Here is a 24,671-nt window from a genome sequence, read left to right as displayed (position 1 = left end):
TGCATAACATTCTTCTCTGCTTATTCAAAATTTGGTGAAGTAATAGGAGTGTCCCTAGGTGAGAGGGGCATAACTAAGATGGAACTGGACAAGTCCAAAATGCATTACTCTAAGATAGTCCATACTAATCATTTCTCTGACTCAGCATGAGAGAGGAAATGCGAGATACCCTTCTTGCACAGCTCACTGATATGTTCTTCCCATATGCATTCCTAACAGTTTTATAGACTTGTTTTCTGTGGCTCTGGGAAGTCATAAAAAAGCTGTTGTTTTCTCTGGATTACTGAATATTTATTTGATGAGAACGAGTGGAGGGCGATTTGAATTATTCCTGTGTATTATTATGCAAAACTGGGCTATTCTAATGTGAGTGAAACAGGATTGTGTCATCATTTCAGCATATGGCAGTATAATTTATGTAATGATGAAGAAGATGGGTTCAAATATCGAACCCTGTGGAATACTGGTATTAATCACTGCTACAGGGGAGAGTTTTTTACATGTCACAAAAGGTCTTCTGTTGTGTAGATAGGAATCTATTACCGCTAATGCCTGATTACATACACTACAAATTTCTAGTACTGCCAGGATGTCAGTCAAACAGAATGCACTCAAATACTTCGCTTGGGCCACAGAGTCGAAGTTACACAGTATTCCAGTTTTGAGGGCTGTTAATATTTGTGCAATAATTTGCAAAACATCCGCTGCCATATAGGAACTACTATTACTCAAAGGTTTCTAGTCTCAAAATAGTTACTTAAATATCATATGCTGATGGATGGGATTCAAGCAAATCAGTTGCAGATGTATCTGTTGCTTCCATTTCCTTAACTGAACTAAGAAAGTAGTCATTCACTTCAACTGGATTGGACTGGGTCCCATGTATACAATTCTAAGAATTCTCTTGGGCTATAATTTGCCATGCTGTCTTGCATTTGTTGGCTGCACATTCTGTTTTCTTTTCATACGCAGATTTTTTTCTATGTATAAACTTAAGTATGTGAATTTTTTCACATTTTTGGTATACCTCATAAAACGTGTTCTGCTCTCGCGTTTGCTTACTGGTACTTTTATGTTCAGTATGTAGTAAAAATCATGTTTTGCCTTACCTGGGTCAGTTTCTCTGTGTACCAACTAAACGTTTTATTTTTATACATGCTGGACAAGACAGTTTTTATTAATGGTGAGCTGGAACATCGTAATTCTATACATATTTTTTTTAAATTTCCAAACTCAGTTTCAATACAAGCTTTATCTGATGAACCCTTATAGACAAAGATCCAGTTAGCGTCTTTTAAAGCACTAATGTACTCTTCGTTTTGTCTTCTTACCCACATTTCACCGTGCACACTAGAGTAGTTCGGTAGTTCACTAGAGAGATTGATGAGCAACGAGCCATGGTCTGCAAAGCATCCATTTGCAAGACTAATTGTGTAAATGTCACTGGGAATATTTACAATGATATTATCTATGCAATAATGATTTCTTGCAGCACACTGGTTGGTACAGTGCAGAACAAGGAACGTTCATACATTAAGAAAATTTCTTGAGAGCAATTTATCCATGTTCACCATTCCTACGTTGAAATCACAGCATATGACAATCTTTATTTTATGCTTTAACATTTTTCTAAATAACAATTGAAATATTTCAAAAACCGTATCAAGGTACCTATTTGGAGACCTGTATGGGCCTACATGTATTAGCTTTCACGTTTATGAAGCTAAACTCTGCATCTAGCACTGTACAGTATGATGTTGCATCAATTTCTGTAAATCTGAAACTATCTCTGAAAAATATCCCACCCCCAACATTTCGCCTCTGTTTTCTACACATCCATCTGATTTTCCATTAGCCAACGCTTACATCCACACCCTAACACAATTATTACTAATTTATTATAATTTGAGCACTTTATTTCTCATTTTGTTCTTCTGAAAGCCATTTGTCTTTGTATCAAAGTTTTATTCTATTACCTGGATATTGCCAGATTGGTTATATACATTACGCAGCACCTCGTACCTGTTTCTAAGATGTAGGCGTGTAGCTGTACACCCAGTTCCCTCATTCGCCTCCCGTTCAGAGTCATAAATTCCAACCACCGTCTGCCATTCACTCCGAGTGAGGACTACCCAGACAAATGTTGCACAGTGGAAGACGCATTTTTGCTACTGGTCCTGCGACATCAGCCACAGTCACTGTAGTTGCAGTCAGTGGATGGTGAGGAGTACGTGTGTTTTGTCTTTTGCTTTGTTTTTTTCTCTTGTTTTCGTCGAGGAAACTGAGTGGAGAGAGTCAAGCATGGTTTTCAGATTTGAAAAATGGATTTTGTTTGGCAGGATCGTTTAAAAAACATTTTTCATAAAGTCTATAGCTATAGTCATTTCTACGGAATAACTGAAAGATATTTCGGTTAAGTAGGTATAAAAAGACGAGGGCTAGTAGCAATCCTTTGGTAACAGAAGAAATATTGAAATTAATTGATGAAAGGAGAAAATATAAAATGCAGTAAATGAAGCAGGCAAAAAGGAATACAAACGTCTCAAAAATGAGATCGAGAGGAAGTGCAAAATGGCTAGGCAGGGATGGCTAGAGGACAAATGTAAGGATGTAGAGGCTTATCTCACAAGGGATAACATAGATTCTGCTTACAGGAAAATTAAAGAGACCCTTGGAGAAAAGAGAACCATTTGTATGAATATCAAGAGCTCAGATTGAATCCCAGTTCTAAGCAAAGAAGGGAAAGCAGAAAGGTGGAAGACGTATATAGAGGGTCTATACAAGGGCGATGTACTTGAGGACAATATTATGGGAATGGAAGAGGATGTAGATGAAGATGAAATGGGAGATACGGTACTGCGTGAAGAGTTTGACAGAGCACTGAAAGACCTGAGACGAAACACGGCCCCGGGAGTAGACAACATTCCATTAGAACTACTGACGGCCTTGGGAGAGCCATTCCTGACAAAACTCCACCATCTGGTGAGCAAGATGTATGAGACAGGCGAAATACCCTCAGACTTCAAGAAGAATATAATAATTCAAATCCCAAAGAAAGCAGGTGTTGACAGATGTGAAAATTACCAAACTATCAGTTTAATAAGTCACAGCTGCAAAATAATAACACGAATTCTTTACAGGCGAATGGAAAAACTAATAGAAGCCATCCTCGGGGAAGATCAGTTTGGATTCCGAAGAAATAGTGGAACACGTGAGGCAATACTGACCTTACGACTTATCTTAGAAGAAAGATTAAGGAAAGGCAAACCTACGTTTCTAGCATTTGTAGAAAACATTTGTAGAAAGCTTTTGACAATGTTGACTGGAATACTCTCTTCCAAATTCTGAAGGTGGCAGGGGTGAAATACATGGAGTGAAAGGCTATTTACAATTTGTACAGAAACGAGATGGCAGTTATAACAGTCGAGGGGCATGAAAGGGAAGCAATGTTTGGGAAGGGAGTGAGACAGGGTTATAGCCTCTCCCCGATGTTATTCAATCTATATATTGAGCCAGCAGTAAAGGAAACAAAAGAAAAATTCGGAGTAGGTATTAAAATCCATGGAGAAAAATAAAAACTTTGAGGTTCGCCGATGACATTGTAATTTTATCAGAGACAGCAAAGGACTTGGAAGACAGTTGAACGGAATGGGCAGCTTATTGAAAGGAGGATATAAGATGAACATCAACAAAGGCAAAACGAGGATAATGGAATGTAGTCGAATTAAGTCGGGTGATGCTGAGGGAATTAGATTAGGAAATGAGACACTTAAAGTAGTAAAGGAGTTTTGCTATTTGAGGAGCAAAATAACTGATGATGGTCGAAGTAGAGAAGATATAAAATGTAGACTGGCAATGGCAAGGAAAGCGTTTCTGAAGAAGAAAAATTTGTTAACATCGAGTATAGATTTAAGTGTCAGGAAGTCGTTTCTGAAAGTATTTGTATGGAGTGTAGCCATGTATGGAAGTCAAACATGGACGATAAAAAGTTTGGACAAGAAGAGAATAGAAGCTTTCGAAATGTGGTGCTACAGAAGAATGCTGAAGATGAAGTATTGAATGGAACTGGGGAGAAGAGGAGTTTGTGGCACAACTTGACTACAAGAAAGGATCGGTTGATAGGGCATATTCTGAGGCATCAAGGGATCACAAATTTAGCATTGGAGGGCAGCGTGGAGGGGAAAAATCGTAGAGGGAGACCAAGAGATGAATACACTAAGCAGATTCAGAAGGATGTAGGGTGCAGTAAGTACTGGGAGATGAAGAAGCTCGCACAGGATAGGGTAGCATGTAGAGCTGCATCAAACCAGTCTCAGGACTGAAGACCACAACAACAACAGCTATCTATTAATTTCCGAGACTAAGAATTTAGGGTTACAGAATAGAAGACTGGATAGAGTTTAAAGGAGGATTGGTTGTGGCATATATATATATATATATATATATATATATATATATATATATATATATATATATTCAGTAGTACTGGACTTGTTTGGTGCATTACTTGTGTTGTAGGAATTAGTCCAGGTGACCCTTCTCCATGTTTCGAGCGTTCAGTTACGATATTCCAGCCTCCACGCTGTTTTCCGTGCTCTGTGAAGTGGAGTGACCAGAGGTACACGATGTGACTTCTGTATTAAATAGTGGAAAAGTAGTTCTCAGTGATATGGCTGCTCAAACGTTTCGTGAAGCACTGAAGTGATATGTTGCAATATGTCCTGTCCATCAGCTCTTACAAATCATGGCTTCGACAGCGATGGATTTTCTCGAACCTAGCTAACCACTATGGACCATTGACACAGAGGCATATTAAGAATCCAGTGTCTGTGCGATCGCTGAGTTAGTGTATCCCCATGCATCAGAAACCTACGATCCGGCTGCGATAAATAATAAATCATCATGTCCACGATTACTACAAAATCTGACGAGTAATTCAAGAATTCAGTTGACATGGTAAATTAAAGATCAAACAAATCAAGAAATAGAATTATAAAATTATTTGACTTGCTATGGTGATAGAGAGCTATGTTGGTCTTGTCGGTAGTTCGGCTTCGTGCACCGAGTGGGAAGGTTTCTGGTTTACCGTCTCACGGCAGCGCCACGCGCACCTAAATAGCTTTCCCTCAGTGCACTGTGTTGTTTATGTCTTCGTGAGTGTCACATCGTCGTTTGCTCCGTAACATTAGTTGTGTGTGTCCACTCGTGAAGTCGGCCATAGTTTCCAACCGTGTTTCGAGAAAAGGTACTGTACGCATCAATTTCGACATATACATGCGTTCTGTGCTGTCCGGATCTTCGGAGATTCTCGACAGGCTCGTTGATACCACTCGCGTAACATCTGATCGGGTTTATACTGCCTGTTTTTATTCCGATGGCTGTTTATTTTTCATTAAGTTTTTGGATCCACTACAAGTAGATATGTTGTTTTGCGTCATGGTTCTCAGCTTCACTTTAAGCATCGTGATGGTTCCATAAGTACAGTGCTTTTTGCTAACGCGGAACTGGAATATGCAAATGTCAGAGCGTTTAATATCCCGCCGAAGGCTGAAGACAGTTTCAGGTGTTGCTCCGTTTTGGTGATATTATAGGACGCGAACACGGTTACTCTCAAAACCGGCTGCAATGTTCCGTCCAGCGGAGATGGTAATCGAACATAACATTTCTTCTCATCTACAGGTCTGTGGTTACCGCATTCATGTAACTTTTAGTGATAAAGTGGGACGTGCTTTCTCTGCAACGAAAATGGCTACGTTAGATCAAATTGCGTGCAGCATATATTTGTACTGAAGTCTTCATTTGAACAGCGTAGAAAATTGACGATCGCTGATCTCGTTTCTACTGCTTACGAGGTTGATGCCACGTCTTCTACGGGCGTACTGGAACAATAGAGGCACGAGCAGCTTACTGCTCCCCAATTTCCGCCATTATGCATACAGCACGGTCCTCAAATAGGTTTTGCCAAGCCGGCAATATCTGCAGTTGAACATAACAGACGTTCTCAGAATATTGAGGAATCGGATTTGTTGACTCCTCACCCACCCCTCCCTAAAGTAAGTTCGTCGATTGATGTACCTCGTAGTGCTGGGTCCTGCATTCGTGATGGGGTCAGTGAAGCGAAAACAGCTGCTGAGGTCTGTTTGTCTCGCGGTTGAGGTAACTCCTCCGGAACTACCAAAGAGGGGCACATTCGTTTAACATTCTGGTTTTCCAACGACTCAACAGCAGCAACTGGATGCACACCTAAATTTACTTGTTTCCTTGTCATCCATTCAAGTGACGTCGGAACCACTTATTGTTGTTTCTTCCGTGGAGGAGGTTACTGGTCAGGAAGTCCTACCTGTCGAGCCACATGTGGTGCCCGACCACTTTCTTGTGCGTCGATCTGAACTGCAAGGATCTCATCCAGCGGAGTGGGCTTCGCAGGCTCCTTGTCCTCACCTACTTTAGTTAATGCTAAAGCACCGCCTACATCCCCAACTTCAGATGTATTGCCTCGAAGTCGCTGCAGTCAACGATTCCAACCTGAGCCCGCGGTGGCTTGTAAAAAGAAACACAGATTGCAGAGACGGGTGTGCAAGCTCTCCCCCCCCCCCCTCCGCCCCCACGACCACCACAATCACCCCGGCACCCTCGGAATCGTCAATGGACTTTGACACACACTGATGGCATAATTAATTGCTACAGCAGATCAAGTTTTGTTTCTTGTTGTTAAAGTACGCAAGCTTGTACGTTTCTTTCCTTATATGTTAGTCTGGTGGAATCGGAAATGCAGCTCGCGTCACTGCGGCAGTTTCTCTGAATTCTTTGCAGTTGTCATATTTGTAGAAGTTCAGTTTAATCTTTCTCTGCCTCGTGATGACTGGGTGTTGTGTGATGTCCTTAGGTTAGTTAGGTTTAAGTAGTTCTAAGTTCTAGGGGACTGATGACCATGGATGTTAAGTCCCATAGTGCTCAGAGCCATTTGAACCGTTTTTTGAACCAGTTTAATCTTTCTCTCCCTGGTTTTTGCACTGTGTTTAATGTGGCTCCCGAATATTACAAGGGGACAGTCTTGTTTTCAGTAGATGGTAGGCATTCCCATTGAGGGATCGAAGCTCTTCATGACTGTAGAGGAATGGAATATAATATTCACTTGGCCTTGACTGTCCTTTATGTACCATCCGGTACCTGACGCGGTTTGGACTGTACCAGATTTCATATGGAGGAGGTGGTTTATGTGTTACGGGAAACTCCACCGAGTATTCAGCTAGGTGGTGATTTTAAGTGTGTCCGGAATTGAAAGATTTAGTTCGTTCCTAGAAACTGCAAGATATATGGGTCTGTAACTATCCGACTTTTGTCCGTTTACCTGTTTTACTGGTACTTCTAGCAGTAGGCTTGACAGATTTTATCTGATTGGATGCGTGATAGGACTTTGGCTGTCAATGTCATCCCCGCCAGCTGCCCAGATTACAGCAGTGACTGTTATACACACAACTGGTGAAATTGTTCCTCTCGGCTTGGATACTGAATGTGGCGCACTTCCAGGGTCCCTTTCTAGATGAAGTCGTCCTGGAAGTGTGGGACTGTAGTCCCTGTTCAATTGAGCGATACGCCTCCATTTTCGAATGGCCGACTTAACTGGCAAAGCCGAGGCTCCGATAACTGATTATACACCACGCGAATTTCGGAAGACACGAGAATTTTACTACTCTCTCTTAAGTGACCTTTATGGAAGTGGTCATCAGGTTGCCCTGTGGACTGCAGACGTCACGCTTCTAAAGGCGCTTGTTACGGTTGAAGCATCGTCATATGAAAGGATTAAGAATGCGATGCAAACCACGTTCCTTGGTAGCGGATGAATTTACTTCCCTGTAACATCTGATTCGAAATCAGCCTCGTCGTAGACGTGCTTGTATCGCTGAGGGGGGCAGTGTTGTGACGTCACAGTACATATTGCGTGCTCTAAACCAGTTCTGTGTGGGGGCTGTATGAGGTATCCGTTTCTGTCTACACGTCATCCGATTTGTTTATTCAGGCTCTGAATCGTAGACTTCCATCTGCTTGTAGTGCTGCGTTTTCAGATGCTTTTCAGTGTGACGGTGTCTATGACCTTATTATCAATCGCCTTCACGTAAATCGTCAGGACTGGATGGCTTTACAAGGAAGTTTCATGAGCCTTTTTGTCCTTTTTTGAGTGCTACTACTACTATTACTACTACTACTGCATTGCGTTTGAACGAAGTTTTGTAGGAGGCTCTGTTTCCGTTTAAAACTGGCAAAATTATGTTAATTCCTAAAACTTCTGGTCAGGCAGAAACTGATAAATTTCATCCAACAAAGAAGTGCCAAAGAAACTTGCATAGGCATGCGTATTCAGATACAGAGGTGCGTAAATACCCAAAATGCGGTCGGCAACGCCTATGTAAGACACGTGTCTGGCCCAGTTATTAGATCGGTTACTGCTGTTACAATGGCAGTTCATCAAGATGTGAGTTTGAACGTGATGTTATAGTCGCCGCACGAGCCATGGGACACTACATCTCCGAGGTAGCGATGAAGTTGGGATTTTCCCGTATAACCAGTTCACGAGTCTTCCGTGATAATCAGGAATGCGGTAATACACAAATCTCCGACATCGCTGCGCCCGGAAAAATTTACTGCAAGAACGGGACCAACGACGACTGAAGAGAAGCGTTCAGCGTGACAGAAGTGCAACCTTTCCGCAAATTGCTGCAGATTACAATGGTGGGCGATCAACAAGTGACAGATTGCGAACCGTTCAACGAAACATCGATATGGGCTTTCGGAGCCTAAGGCTCACTAGTGTACTATTGATGACAGCATGACACAAAGCTTTGCGCCTCGCATGGGCCCGTCAACACCGACATTGGACTGCTGATGACCGGGAGAAACATGTTGGCTGGTCGCACGAGTCCCGTTTCAGAAGGATTTGAGCGGATGGACGTGTATGGGTATGGAGACCTCATGAATCCATGGACCTTGAATGTCAGCAGGAGACTGTTTAAGTTGGTGGAGGCTTTGCAATGGAGTGGGGCGCATGCAGTTGGACTGATATGGTACTGCTGATACATCTAGATACATCTCTGACAGGTGGCACGTACGTAACTATCCCGTCTGATCACATGCAACATCCATGTCCATTATACATTCCGACAGACTTGCGCAATTCCAGCAGTACAATGCGACACACCACGCACCCAGAATTGCTACAGAGTGGCTCCAGGAACACTCTTCTGATTGATTTTCTTCTGCTGGCCACCAAAATCCCCAGGCATGAACACTGTTGAGCATATCTTGGATGCCTTGTAACTTGCTGTTCGGAAGAGACCTCCACCCCGTCGTGCTCTTAAGGATTTATGCACAGCTGTGCAGGATTCATGGTGTCAATCCCAGCCCCCAGCACTACTTCAGACATGAGTAGAGTGCATGCTACCTCGTGTTGCGGCACTTCTGCGTTTTCGTGGGGGGCCTAAAGGATATTAGGCAGGTGTACAAGTTCCTTTGGCTCTTCAGTATATTGCCTTATTAAATTTTGATTATAATACTGGCGAGGGCGGTGAACAGCCGGTTATCTACGTTGCTGGAGCAAGTTGTTGCTGACTATCAAAGTTGTATTCCTGGTCGTACTATTCTGATCGTGGTAGCTGAATGTCGTGATATCATTTTGGCAGACGCTGTTACTTCTGTTTTTGGTTCTCTGGCTTTCTTCGAAGCTGTTGGGGTCACAATTAATGAGTGCAGAGTCTTGTATAATTCGTTTCTTATCAATGGCCAGTCGTTACCCCGAGTTAATATCCGTAGTAGTTCTCCGCAGGGAAGTCCGCTTTCAATGTCGTCTGTTCTATCGCTCGATACCCTTCTTCGAAACATCGTCGCTCAGTTACAAGGATGAATGCACTTTAACAAGACGATGTTACTCAAGGCTACGTTGGATGCCTTTTACCTTCTATTTGGTACCTGCATGTTTTGATAATGGTGTCAATCTGTGAACGACGGTGGTCGGTAGGTATTAATCTTTGGGAGTCATAACTGATCGTCCTTCACTCCAGATTGCTACGCATAATTCGAAGTTGGTTACAGTTAATTAAATGGTTCAAATGGCTCTGAGCACTATGGGACTTAACATTTGAGGTCATCTCACCCCTAGAACTTAGAAATACTTAATCCTAACAAACCTAAGGACATCACACACATCCATGCCCGAGGCAGGATTCGAACCTGCAACCGTAGCGGTCGCGCGGTTCCAGACTGAAGCGCCTAGAACCGCTCGGCCACACCGGCCGGCTACAGATAAAAGGTACAGTCCTGAAATGCGAACGTTGTTCCCTTAACTTGCTTCAGAAAATTCGGGTCCTGAATACCTGCGTCTTGTGCAGAGCGTATTACATCGCCCAGTCGCTCAGATCTTTCTTCTTGCCACGATGATGGGTAGGAAAGTAAAACGGCTGTCTAGTCGTTTTTTATTGAAGCATCACATTTTTCGATTAAGAAGTGGTTGCACGTGCGCGTTCCTTTGGGGGTTAGGGACTTTCTGATATTCAAAGGAAAGTGTCTGTTATTTGTTCGGCTCGACTGCGTTTACTCTCTTTCACGCAGCTCGCATACTTCCGTCTCGTCGATTAAAATTCCTTTTGAAACATGCCAGTGAATTTTATATTGCTGTCAGTTATTTGCAGGCTAATACTTGATGGAAGCAGTGTATCACTACCATATCTTTGTCAATGCGTGGGGAAGTGAGCCTGTGACGCCTGTTTAATGGGCATCGCCTCGAACTTCTTGGAAGACAGTGTGGTTTCATCTTAGCCTTACTGTTTTACCAGTGGCGGTATCAAGTGGTACACAAATACTTATCCACCAACGAGCCTCTATTTAGTATTGGACGTAGTGTCACGGTCAATGCAGTCGCTGTCGCGCCATAGACACACCACAATATAGATATAACTGTCATGGTCACGAAGAGAATTGACACTAGCTCAAAAAGCAATTGACTTTCTAATTCGATCTGTTGAGTTCAGACTGTCTTTTCGGTTGATATTCTGTTCCGTCTAGACTCTACTTTGAGGGCAAACTCAAATACAACTGCTTGGCTGTTGGGCCACTATTTCAGATGAAGGGGAAAACACAGACCCACTCGCCTTCCAATACATGGCCACTGCATATTGGGAGTGTTCGCACCTGCCACGGTATCATGACTTATTTGTCAATATGCTGAATCTCGTTTTTCGCACTCAAGGTATCGGTTGAGTTAGTAGGTGCTTGTAGCATTCTAGTCCTGACCACTTTTCACGTGTATTGTTCCACAATTATTCATTTTTGTGGCCATGTAGGTCATGTTTAAAAACATAAGTGGCAGATATCGCAAGTACGCGGGCATGCATTTATTTAGCGTATGTCAGTGCTCATCATTTTATGCCTCTTACAAACGTTTAAAGAAAGACAAAGTTTGAACAAAAGAAACATTAAAATATGCTATATAAGAAGTATAAAACATACAGATAATGAGCAACACAATCAAATACAAACACAAAGATTATGTATAAATTCTTTTGCGACGTCTATTACCATCAGACAATCACCCAATTTTCCACTGTATGCTCTTATATTGCACTGTTGGACGATGTGGCGGATGGTCTGTCTGTAAGCTCCGCAGTCACAGTTGGGAGTTGGTGTTTTTCCCCATTTGTAAAGAGTGTCTGAACGTCTTCTGTGATTTGTGCGTATTCCGTTAAGGGATGACCACAATTTACGCTGTAGCTGATATCCTGGCGGTCTCTCAGTGATGCAGGGGAGGTCTTGACAGTGCTCAGGGCACACCTCTCGCTATTGTTCCCTCCTGGTCTTTATTGAATTAAAGTTTATACTTTGCAGTCTCTAGGCTGTTATCATTGTTGGTTGTCTAACCGATGTCTGTTTCTTTCCAGGTCACGCAGGTCGCAGTGTATAGGCAGCTGGGCTTTGTTGGTTATATTCCTGTATTCTGGGAGAAGAGCATGCTTCCGACGTAGGTCCGAAGGTGGCATGTTGCTCAGAATTGGCAGCCAATGGGTTAAGGTTGATCTCACGGTTCCGATGAGAATTCGCATCGTGCTATTCAGCTGCGAGTCGATTTTTTTGTGTGAACACTGTTCATTCAGACCAGAGAGCAGTACTCCGCGGCCGAATAGACCAGTCCGAGTACCGACGTGTGTGGCGTGTCAGCCGAGGAACCGCAAGTAGTGCCACACAGCTTCTGGAGAATAATATTCCTCGTCTGAAGTCTACCTGCAGTATTTTCCAGATGTCATTTATAAATGAGCGCTCTGCCCAAACTGACGCCAAAGTACTTAGGATGCTCATTAGATCGGAGCTGATTTCCCTCGAGACGAATCTCAAGTTATTTGCTTTTTAATTTCTTATTGAGACGGAAACATGTAGTTTCGGTTTTGTAGGATTTGGCTGTAATCTCCATTTACGAAAGTATGTACTTACTGTCTCAAAGTCAGATGTCAAGGTTGTTTCCATGACCTCAAAATTCTGATGTTCTGTTGCCAAAACCCAATTGTCTGCGTAGCCAAACTTACTGGAAGATATAGAAGGTATATTGACAATAGTACGAGGGCAACGCCGATGCATTGTTGCCATAGTTATTCAATATGGATGATATAAGTTGGTGGCAGTCAATTGAAGTATCAATGTCGGAGTGAAATCGTTGCGGAAGTTCCAATTTTGGCGGGGAAATTGATAACTTGGGCTACCTCCACTAACATAATGCCCCCTCCCTCCCACCCCCACCCACCCACCCACCCACCCACCTCGCCACCCCGAACGAAGATCGCGGCACACTTGTAAAGCCATCCCTGAGACACCTCGCGCCCTTTTGTGGGAAATGGCCTTGTCTTTGAGCATAGGCTCCATGTGTTACTAAATCCAACCGAATATGTCGCTGAACACACTTTCAAAAAAAGATCGCTGCACAGTAGTTTGCTTCAATTTTGCGATGTATACTCCACACTTGAACACAGACTCCAAAAAGATCGCTGCACACTTGTGAAAACTCCCTGAGGCTTCACACGCTTTTGTAAGAAAAACAGATCCTGAAACATATATCAGCTGTAATACATGATTTTACACGCAAAAATGATGCTATTTGGACGTCGAAATTAATGTCGCTCTTTAACTATAAAAGCAGGACACTCACCACTGTTCGAGTTCTGCTTGTTGGAAGGACTGCCGAAGAGGGAGGCAGAGAGAGAGAGAGAGAGAGAGAGAAAGTTTCTCAGTCCTACAGCTGCTGTAGTGTTCATCACTTTTCTGGAATGGCCAGTGGGCTTAGTTTACATTTACTGCTGGAATCACGCACGTTGTTTCCCATCCTTCTCGAAGCACGCACTGAGGCCTAAGCACAGACGGGAAAATTAGAAAAAGTACACAAACAGAATTAGAAGCACTGTCCTACAGACGGGAAAAATGACTGGAATTTTCAGTGAATTTTCGAAGTCCTATAGCTGCAGGTCTGGAAATGCTCTAAAGCCACAATGGCGGGTGGGGAGAACAGAATCCCGTCTGTCCAAACCAGAGGATGATTATCTGCTTCGACTTGTCTCTGAACACTCGAACATAGAAGACATCACGTTCGTCACAGAACTTTCCATAGATGCCTTGCCCCGTCTTGTTCGAACCAGTCTGTAGAGATCAATATGCCTTGCACACAGGAGGTCAGTCTCTTTGTCATCACGAAACTTCTTGTGAATGGAGCATTCTGACTGGTTCTCACTGAATTTACCCGCTAAACTGCTGCTGCTGCTGCCGATGTAGGAGCACTGTCCGCCATTCTCTGCAGACAGGCAAATTACGATACTTTCAGCAGCAAATCCATTATGTACAGGTCGAAAAAAGCATACTGCAGTCATATTCCACTGACCGCTAAACCCGGCAAAAGTGGCCTAGAGATCATGAAATACAGAAACTATCGCCAAAGACAATTCCTCTATCACACAGCCTTGCTAAGGACGAGAAAAACTTGAATTTGAATCCTGCACCTTACAAAACTATCAATACTACAACTTGCATATAGCTACTGACCACGGACATACGATTAGAGCGCCATCAGCGGACTGCTGTCGCTCTCTGAGCTGGTTTACCAAGGCTGGGCTGGTTCCCCCCGGTACAACTGCGTTACTGTTTCTGGCCCGAACCTGCTTGCTTACTGCCGTACTTTCCACAGCCATCTTCAGACACTCAGATTACAAGAATATATGTATTTTCACATGGTTTACTAGAATATCATACGACTCACGTGATAGTTTTCGATTTCAACCACAAAGCGGCATGCTGCTACCGATCACTTGTACAGTAGCTATAATTCCGAAATTAAGGAGTGTTAATTATATCTCTAGAAACCCGAAACTTTAGCTGCAAATCACTGAGTAACTAGAAACTTACCACATATGTGAAGATATTTACACGAAAAATCGAGAAAATAAAGGAAACTGGTAGTTCCACTCGTATCTTTCAACGAATATCAGTGTCAGTGATATAACAAATTCCAAATCATGCTTGTACTTTACAAAGATATCTAAGATTTTTCTCATTTCTAGAGGACCAGCGAACCTGTCTTCCCCCTGTTTTTCACCATCTAGATGCACACAACACACGTCACAATCGATGTTCTCTCAACCAAATAAAGATGGGAAGTTAGTAGAAGCAGTCAACTGGTCAATATACATGGGAGGTAATAACTGTCCAGCAAAACACACGTCCATATTTAATCTTCTCAAATTTCCAAAGAGACCATAAGTGATCACGAAGGCTGCGCAGCACATACTGAGGATTAGTTTGCTGTTCACCCAACTACAGGGCGACACGGTTAGGTCTGCTGCATTCCTGTACTCCAGCCCGTAGATTTCGGACGGCTCCTGCCGTAAGCTGGAAATCTCAATCATTCCAGCCACAGGCTACTGCCATCACACGTCTCGCACGCCAGGAGCAATCGTCCTAGGAAACCAGTCACATAGAAACTGAACCGCCAAAGGAACTGGTATAGGCAAGCGTATTCAGACACAGAGATACGTAAACAGGCAGGAGACAAGTGTTTAGCTCAGTTGTTATTTCTGTTACTGCTGCTAGAATGTCAGGTTATCAAGATTTGAGTTTGAATGTGGTGTTACAGTTAGGGCACGAGCTATGGGACAAAGCATCTCCCTGGTAGATATGAAGTGGGGATTTTCCTGCACAGCTCTTTCATGAGTGTACCATGAATATCAGGAATCCGGTAAAACATCATATCTCCGACATCACTGCAGCCGAAAAAAGTCCCTGCAAGAACGAGATCAACGAAGACTGAAGAGAATAGTTCTAAATGACGGAAGTGCTATCCTTCCGCAAATTGCTACAGATTTCAGTTCTGGGCCATCAACAAGTGTCAGTATGCGAACCGTTCAATGAAACATCACTGATACGGGCTTTCACAGCCGAAGGTCCAATCATGTACCCTTAATGACTGCATGACAAAAAGCTTTACGCTTCGCCTGGTCCTGTGAACACTGACATTGGACTGTTGATCACTGGAAACAAGTTGCCTGGTCGGACGAGTATCGTTTCAAATCCTATCGAACAGATGAACGCGTACGGATAGGGAAACAATCTCACGAATCCATGGACCCTGCATGTCAGCAGGGGACTGTTCAAGCTGATGGAGGCTCTGTAATGGTGAGGTGCGTGTGTAGCAGGATGGACATGAGACCCCTGATACATCTAGATACGACTCTGACAGGTGACATGTACGTAAGCATTCTGTCTGATCACCTGCATCCATTCATGTCCATTGTGCATTCATGTCCAGTAGGAAATGCGACACCCCACATGTACAGAATTGCTACAGAGTGGCGCCATTAACACTCTCCTGAGTTTAAACCTTTCCGTTGGCTACCAGAGTTCCCAGACAAGAACATTATGGAGCCTATCTGGTATGCCTTCCAACCTATTGTTCAGAAGAGATCTCCACACCCTCGTGATCTTACGGATTTATTTACAGCTCTGCACTCAGTTCCCTCCAGCCAACTTCAGACGTTAGTCGAGTCCATGCCATGTCTTCTTGCGGAACGTCTGTGCGTTCGTGTGGGCCCTAAACGATATTAGGCAGGTCAACCAGTTTCTTTGGCCCCTCATTGTATTTTATCACTGTACTTATAATTAAATATTACGATTGCTGTGTCAATTCGATGACATTTGACAACGAGCGAAGCACCGGAAATATCCCCTCTTGACAGCTGTGGCTCTAAAAACATGGAAATCTGTATCCTTCTTATGACTGGACATAATTTTCCACGTAAAAAAGTCTTTCATTTCCCTTATGGCTATGTAAATTTTCCAAATCAAATCCATACCGTCCCTTAGGACGGCAAGTTATCATCTTGGCACGTGTCAGAACACTGACCACAGTGTACATACTTTATAATCCCGCTGCTCACAGTGCATCTGTCACATAATCCCCACTAAGTGTAATACACTCATGGAAATTGAAATAAGAACACCGTGAATTCATTGTCCCAGGAAGGGGAAACTTTATTGACACATTCCTGGGTTCAGATACATCACACGATCACACTGACAGAACCACAGGCACATAGACACAGGCAACAGAGCATGCACAATGTCGGCACTAGTACAGTGTATATCCACCTTTCGCAGCAATGCAGGCTGCTATTCTCCCATGGAGACGATCGTAGAGATGCTGGATGTAGTCCTGTGGAACGGCTTGCCATGCCATTTCCACCTGGCGCCTCAGTTGGAGCAGCGTTCGTGCTGGACGTGCAGACTGCGTGAGACGACGCTTCATCCAGTCCCAAACATGCTCAATGGGGGACAGATCCGGAGATCTTGCTGGCCAGGGTAGTTGACTTACACCTTCTAGAGCACGTTGGGTGGCACGGGATACATGCGGACGTGCATTGTCCTGTTGGAACAGCAAGTTCCCTTGCCGGTCTAGGAATGGTAGAACGATGGGTTCGATGACGGTTTGGATGTACCGTGCACTATTCAGTGTCTCCTCGACGATCACCAGTGGTGTACGGCCAGTGTAGGAGATTGCTCCCCACACCATGATGCCGGGTGTTGGCCCTGTGTGCCTCGGTCGTATGGAGTCCTGATTGTGGCGCTCACCTGCACGGCGCCAAACACGCATACGACCATCATTGGCACCAAGGCAGAAGCGACTCTCATCGCTGAAGACGACACGTCTCCATTCGTCCCTCCATTCGCGCCTGTCGCGACACCACTGGAGGCGGGCTGCACGATGTTGGGGCGTGAGCGGAAGACGGCCTAACGGTGTGCGGGACCGTAGCCCAGCTTCATGGAGACGGTTGCGAATGGTCCTCGCCGATACCCCAGGAGCAACAGTGTCCCTAATTTGCTGGGAAGTGGCGGTGCGGTCCCCTACGGCACTGCGTAGGATCCTACGGTGTTGGCGGGCATCCGTGCGTCGCTGCGGTCCGGTCCCAGGTCGACGGGCACGTGCACCTTCCGCCGACCACTGGCGACAACATCGATGTACTGTGGAGACCTCACGCCCCACGTGTTGAGCAATTCGGCGGTACGTCCACCCGGCCTCCCGCATGCCCACTATACGCCCTCGCTCAAAGTCCGTCAACTGCACATACGGTTCACGTCCACGCTGTCGCGGCATGCTACCAGTGTTAAAGACTGCGATGGAGCTCCGTATGCCACGGCAAACTGGCTGACACTGGCGGCGGCGGTGCACAAATGCTGCGCAGCTAGCGCCATTCGACGGCCAACACCGCGGTTCCTGGTGTGTCCGCTGTGCCGTGCGTGTGATTATTGCTTGTACAGCCCTCTCGCAGTGTCCGGAGCAAGTATGGTGGGTCTGACACACCGGTGTCAATGTGTTCTTTTTTTCCATTTCCAGGAGTGTACTTCGCCAATAGCCGAATGCTGGCGATACCAAACATTACTGAGCGAAAATCCATGGTAGATGGATATGTCTCATCTGTTTTTCTTCCGAGTGGCACCACTGTGTCTTAGCACGAAAGACGTAATCGTCTTACAAGCTCCCAGATGTTTAAAACACTGTCGCAACGGCTATATTACTGTCTCCCTGCATAAAAAGTTGTTTTTATTCTACAGGCGCACACAAATATTGCTGACGATATCCATGTTAAAAACTAATACAAGCTTTATAAATGTAAGTTTGGTATTGCTTAAAAACGACATGGTCTTCCACACAAATACCTCGTCATTGAATATAGACTGTGATCACAGGATGTGTATTAACGGCCCGAAAAGGCAGGTGCACGTCGCCAGCAGCGTAAGTTCGTAATAAAATCGCCGATTTTAAAATGTGCTTCTATTAAGGAATGTGGTACGAAAAAGGTATTTGCAACTGCTTCATGCTGCCATTGTATAATTCTCATGCTAACAGTATTTGTAACGCGTTCTATCTTGTGAGAGGTTCTGTGATATATCCACTGGGTTATAGGTGAGGGAGGATGATGGTTGATTAACAACTATGAAGTACAGTAAATGGTGTGCTATGTGACAATCATTTACAAAACGCAACGCTGGGTTGAGGTCGTAAGAAAATCACTGTGTGTGTGTGTGTGTGTGTGTGTGTGTGTGTGTGTGTGTGTGTTTTAGTTCGCAATGTAATATATGGCAGGAACTGCTTCGTCACTGGTCGGTGTTGATACTCTAGAAAAACACGGGTAAAATTGTTAAAACGTATTGCACTATCAATTTTGATAGTTGTTAGTGTATATCAACAGTGTTTTTTCCATCCTATCCATCCACTGGTATTCTGTTAATTACCGCATTATGATTGACGACCTCACTTGTTTAACATGGAGAAAGAGTCTTGGTGGAGTTGCAACACCTTCCAGGGACAGTTAGCACTGAAACAGTGATCACGTACATGACCCCAGTATGAGTAAACAGTCGGAACAGAACACCAAGCCATCTCCTAGCCCATCGCCATGAAAGATGAATTTAAATGTAGAGGTCATCAGTCACCCTCAGATAGCTATTTGGAAGAGTTCCACAAGGCCACAAAACTTTTCCAACGTCTATATATTGTGATATTTTCTGCATTTTTATTAATGAGGAACAACGCCTCTGTCTCTTATTTCAATCATCCTGTGTGACTGTTGTGGGAGCAGCAGTATAATTTACACCTTGCGATGTCCAGTTTTGTGTGAGAGCCCATGGATCAAAATATCTTAATGTCAGTTTAGAACCTGACACGGACCTGGAAGACATGTTGGGAAAACCAAATGTATGTTTGTGTATAAAGCCGAACTCATACACTGCTTTGACATGATACAGCAGAAACAACACTGTATCAGACAACAAAACAGGGTCCCTCTCTTGCAAGTGACAGTCTGTGGGATATGGTCCTCCTACAGAACAGGTGATGAAACTTTACACTGTTTGTTTTGTTTTAAGGCGCTAAAACAACTGGGGTCACATGAGACCACATCAGAATTATAGAACACGAAAACAGAGAGGAGATAGAAAACAACTAAACACTAATCCCAACTGACATAAGACAAGACAGCTAAAAAAATGGATGTGGAGACAGGGTGACTAAACACACCATACATAACCAGAGGTCCAAAACTAAAAATGAAATGGCCTTCGCCATATTGCTGTGATGGATAAAAAGTAACATGCGGTAGACAGTCTATGCATCATTTGCTAAAATGGACGACAACGGAGGTGGCGAACCAAAGCGGGAATGTGAATGGTTAAAAAATGGACATTCCATCAGGAAATGTTGGACAGTTAAAACTTGGGCGCAACATGTACATTGTCGGTGGAGGAGCGCCACTTATCAAATGACAATGGCTAAAAAGACAGTGCCCAATACGAAACCTAGTTAAAATGACCTCCCCCGGCGGGAGGGCCACGAGGAGACCGTCCAAGCCACTGGGAGAGGCTTAATAATCGTGAGCTTATTCCTATGAAGGGAGGACCAAAGGCAAAGGGACACCACCTCCTGACAGATGGCAACACAGAAATCATTGGAGTGAATATAGGAACTAGTGGGCTGAGGTACGAGGACTGCAGCCTTGCCAGCAGCTTCAGCAGCCTCGTTTCCTATCAGACTAACGTGACCAGGGACCCACATAAACTGCACAGTGGCTCCACCAAGAACGAGTAAATGAACATTTTTCCTGGACTCATTGCACTAAGGGATGGGCAGTGTACGGAGCACATAGACTTTGAAGGGCGCTGAGAGAATCAGAGCAGAGAACACAATTGAAAAGTCGGTGTCACCAGATGTACTCTGTAGCCTGATACAGGACAAAGAGCTCGTCTGTAAATATCGAGCAGCGTGCCAGAAGCCGATATCTAAAGATATGTGCACCGATGAAAGGGGCACACCCGACACCTTGGCCAGTCCAATAGCCATCAGGGAACACAAAGGTACCATCGCAAAATTCCATGCGAAGGTCATGAAACTGAAAGCGATAGAGCGAGGCCGGACAAGGTTAACACAGGCCACTTCATAAAGCCAAGGTGGTGAAGGGTTCACACCCACTGGGAAAGTTGCAGGCAGTGTGAAGTTAAGCTGATAGAAAAAGCGCTGAAAGCAGACGCCAGAAGGTAATAGACAAGAGGGCGCGCCCCATACTGGCAGTCAAAGGAATTATCAAAGAAGGAGGAATAGGATGGGTAGCCACGCATGGGAGACAAACGGCATGCGTAAGTGCTGTGGAGAAAGTCATGGCGGTAGGACAGTGGTAGTTCAGCAGCTTCAGCATACTCTCTCTCGACTGGGCTTGTGTAAAAGGCGCCAGTGGCCAAATGGATGCCACGATAGTGGGTAGTGTTGAGACAGCGTAAGAGAGATGGACGTGCAGATGCATAAAGAAAGCACCCATAATCGAGTTTCGAATGGACAAGGGATCGGTACAAACGGAGGAGGGCGGTTCGATCGGCACCGCAGGCTCCAGGAGTAAAGACGATGAAGCCATCGCTTGAGAAGCTGCTCAGTGAGACAGGTCAGTGGAGAACTGCAACAGATCGCAAAATCGTCAACAAAAAGGGAACCGGAGATGTCCGGCGGGAGACAAACCATTATAGGGTTGATGTCGATAGCAAAGAGGATGAAGCTCAGGACAGAACCATGAGGTACACCGTTTTCCTGGATAAAGGTGTCCGAGAAGGCAGAACCCATTAACACCTTAAAAACTCGGTCTTTTAAAAATTCCTGAAGGAAACAGGGCAGGCGGCCATGGAAGCCCAACATGTAAGGAGTACAGAGGATGCCAGTTGGCCAGCAGGTGTCGTAAGTCTTCTCCAAATCGAAAAACATAGCCACAATCTGGGATTTACCTAGAAAATTGCTCGGAGCACTATGGGACTTAACATCTGTGGTCATCAGTCCCCTAGGACTTAGAACTACTTAAACCTAACTAACCTAAGGACATCACACACATCCATGCCCGAGGCAAGATTCGAACCTGCGACCGTAGCAGTCGCGTGGTTCCAGACTGAGCGCCTAGAACCGCTAGACCACCGCGGCCGGCTACCCAGAAAAGCATTCATGACATGGATTGATGTAGTAAGGAGATGGCCAACCGCAAAATGTTGTGCTCGAAATCCACACTGTGCAGTGTTAACTAAATTGCGAGACTCGAGCCACCGTACCAGCCAGACATGAATTATATATTCCATCACCTTGCAAACGCAGCTGGTGAAAGAGATGGGGCAGTAGCTAGAAGGATGGTTTTTGTCTTTTGTATTAGATAAGGGTACGACGGTGGCTGCACGCCAATGTCCGGGAAATGTGCCCTCATCCCAGATGCGGTTGTACGTGTTAAGCAGAAAATGCTTTCCCGCAAGGGAAGGGTGCTGCAGCATCTGAATGTGGACAGCGTTTGGCCATGGGGTGGAGGATCATGATGGACTGGGAGCATAATCTAGCTCCCTCATAGTAAAGGTGGCATTGTAGCACTCTCAATTCTGAGAAGAGAAGGGTATTGCTCAAGCCTCCTCCACTCACTTCCGATGGAGCAGGGCAGGGTGCTAGGGGGAAGAGCTCGAAATTTCCGCAAAATGGCGGCCCATGGTGTTGGAGATAGCAGTAGGGTCCATGATAAATCGTCTGCTGCCGTCAAGCCGGAAATTTGTGAATGATCTTGGTCCCAGAAAGCCGTTGGAAGTTGGCCCAAACGACAGAGGAAGGGGTGGAACTGTTAAAAGAATTAGTGAATGATATCCAGCCAGCTTTTTTGCTGCACTGAATCACATATCTGTTTATAATGAATGCAGTTTGCCATTGTAGGATGATGGTTAAAAACGCGGAGAGCACATATTCCTGTCCGAATTGCGTCACAGCATGCCTCAGTCCACCAAGGGATTGGGACACAGCGTGGTAAAGAGGAAGTGCGAGCAATGGAACGTTCTACATCAGTAACGACAATGTATGTGATATATTTCACCTGTTCAACATAACTGGGGAAATTCTGTTCTTCGAAAGTCGCCAGGGAGGAGTAGAGCCGCCAGTCAAACTTAGTAAGCTGCCATTTTGGTGCACACATAGGTCGATTAGGGCTCAGCAAATGGATAGCACATCCGAAATGGTCGCTCGAGTAGGTGCCAGAAAGAATGGACCACTCAAGACAATGAAAAAGCTGGACAGTGCAGAAGTGTAGGTCGAAATGGGAATATGTGTGTGAGGAATTGTAAAGCAATGTGGGTGCTCCATTGTTATGGCAGAAGGGGTTGAGGTGATTAAGACGATTAGCCAAGAGGGCACCTCTCTGACAGGTTCTGGGGGAACCCCAAAGGAGATAATGCGCATTAAAGTCACTGAGTAGCAGAAATGGTGTAGGTAGCTGCCCAGTAAGCTGCAGTAAGTTTACCCTGGTGACGCTGAATGATGGAGGTACATAAATGGTACATAGGGAAAAAGTCTGGTGGGAAGGAAAGGGCGAACTGAAACAGCTTGAAGATTTGTTAATAGCGAGATGGGTTGACTATAACGTCATCCCATATGAGTAGCATGTCGCCCACATGAGATGGAATGCCGACCTCAGTGGGGAAGGTCAAAATGAACTGGAAAGAAATGTGAAAGTTCAAAGCAGGCATGAGGACGCAATTTCGCTTCCTGAAGGCATGCTGCGATACTAGAAGCAGCCGTAAAGCCTCTTTGTGGGGCTGAAGGCCACGAACATTCCATTCGAGGAGAGTCATGATGAGGAAGAGATTAGGAGTGTCAGCTCGGCGGCTACTGAGTGACCGCCTGCGAAGAGTCGTGGCTACAGAGGAATTCTGCTCCATGGGGTCCACATAAGCATCAGCTTCCTTATGCTGTCAGCATTTGGAGTCCAACGCCGAAAAAGTGTTGGTGGTGCACACATAAGACATGGAGGTCGGCCAGGCTAAGGTATCGCGTGGCAACAGCGTTGAAGAGGATCTTTGAGTCGAAGAAGGAGAAAACTGTTTGCCTTTGGTGGACTTCTTAGAGACTTTGCGGTTATCAGAGGAAAACTCAGGCGTTGTTTGGCTGGAGGGACGTAGGAAGTTTCGTCGGGAGTGCTCCTTCTGTCCTTTCCAGCCTATCGCTAGTGTAGCTGGTGGCTTTGGCCCTTTAGGAGAGAGTCTGATGGCTTGTTGCACAACCGGATAGAGGGATGGGGATGCTCGGAAACGAACTTTTTTCTTTACCTCGATCTCTAGAACAACACTCTCATCAAGATGCATGGGACAATCCCGAGAGGAGGCGGCATGGTCACCTTTGTAGTTGATACAGCGTGGAGAAGGAGGCGAACAGGTGCCCTCGCGTGCATCCCTACTATGGGCTAGACATTTGGCTGGGTGTCGACAAGACATTTTAATGTGGTTGAAACGATGACACTGGTAGCAGCGCATCGGGTTTGGAATGTACTGTCACACTGTGGTAATTTCATACCCTGCTTTGATCTTAGACAGAATCACCATTCTATCAAATGGGAGAAACACAGTGCGAGTGGGCACTAAGAAAGAATCTACATTTTTCATCGTCTGATGGACGGCAATGACACCCTGATAAGAGAGGTAAGATTGGATTTCGGCCTCGGTTATACCGTCGAGCAGTCAGAAGTAGTCTCCAAAAGCAAAGTGCCATTCCATAAACGAGACCAGGATTTCACAGAGCCGGCAATTGCATCAACACCTTTCTGAATAGTAAATGGAGTTACTGTGGTGAAGGACTGGCTGTCTTCAGTACGTGAGACCACAAGGAACCGTGGTGCAGCTAGAAGCGTCTTTGAATTGTTAGCCTCATTACTTTTACGTTTTGTATACATTGATAGTGAAGATGATTGGCTCATTGCGAGAAAGTCCCCCTTGATTACAAGAACCTCTAATGGCGTACTCCTTCCAACTGGGGCCCCCTTCACAAGGGGGCGCACCTGCCTTAGGTGATGGTTCACACCTCAGCTCACATCTCTCGAACAACTGCCAGAGGGACCAATCGGCAATTTTGGAAGTTTGCAGCTGAGGCAGTCACCCTTCCGTCGGCCTGGCCTGTACCAGGGGGTATGTGCAAATCCTACGTGTCGACCGGTGCTAGGAATTATGTTTTACCCAGTCACCTGTTACATGTCAGTTGTGTGGGCTGGCCTTCAAGAGAGCACAGGGAGGAAGAAGAAAAAGAGGAACCCCAAGCACCGAAGCGGAGAAAC

Source organism: Schistocerca serialis, chromosome 3 (genome assembly GCF_023864345.2).
Source record: "Schistocerca serialis cubense isolate TAMUIC-IGC-003099 chromosome 3, iqSchSeri2.2, whole genome shotgun sequence".
NCBI classification, from domain to species: Eukaryota; Metazoa; Arthropoda; class Insecta; order Orthoptera; family Acrididae; genus Schistocerca; species Schistocerca serialis.
Note: the sequence above shows the minus strand (reverse complement) of the source record.